Consider the following 406-nt stretch of genomic DNA (forward strand, 5'->3'; position numbering starts at 1 on the left):
GAGCTGTAGGAGTTGCTTGTATATTTTTGAGATTAGTTGTTTGTCAGTTGCTTCATTTGCTATTATTCTCTCCCCTTTTGAAGGCTGTCTTTTGACCTTGTTTATAACTTCCTTTGTTGTGCAGAAGCTTTTAAGTTTAATTAGGTCCCATTTGTTTATTTTTGCCTTTATTTCCAATATTCTGAGAGGTGGGTCATAGAGGATTCTGCTGTGATGTATGTCGGAGAGTGTTTTGCCTATGTTCTCCTCTAGGAGTTTTATAGTTTCTGGTCTTACGTTTAGATCTTTAATCCATTTTGAGTTTATTTTTGTGTAGGGTGTTAGGAAGTGTTCTAGTTTCATTCTTTTACAAGTGGTTGACCAGTTTTCCCAGCACCACTTGTTAAAGAGATTGTCTTTAATCCAT

The sequence above is a fragment of the Bison bison genome, unplaced genomic scaffold (genome assembly GCF_000754665.1).
Source record: "Bison bison bison isolate TAMUID 2011002044 unplaced genomic scaffold, Bison_UMD1.0 scf7180017864535, whole genome shotgun sequence".
Classification (NCBI taxonomy): domain Eukaryota; kingdom Metazoa; phylum Chordata; class Mammalia; order Artiodactyla; family Bovidae; genus Bison; species Bison bison.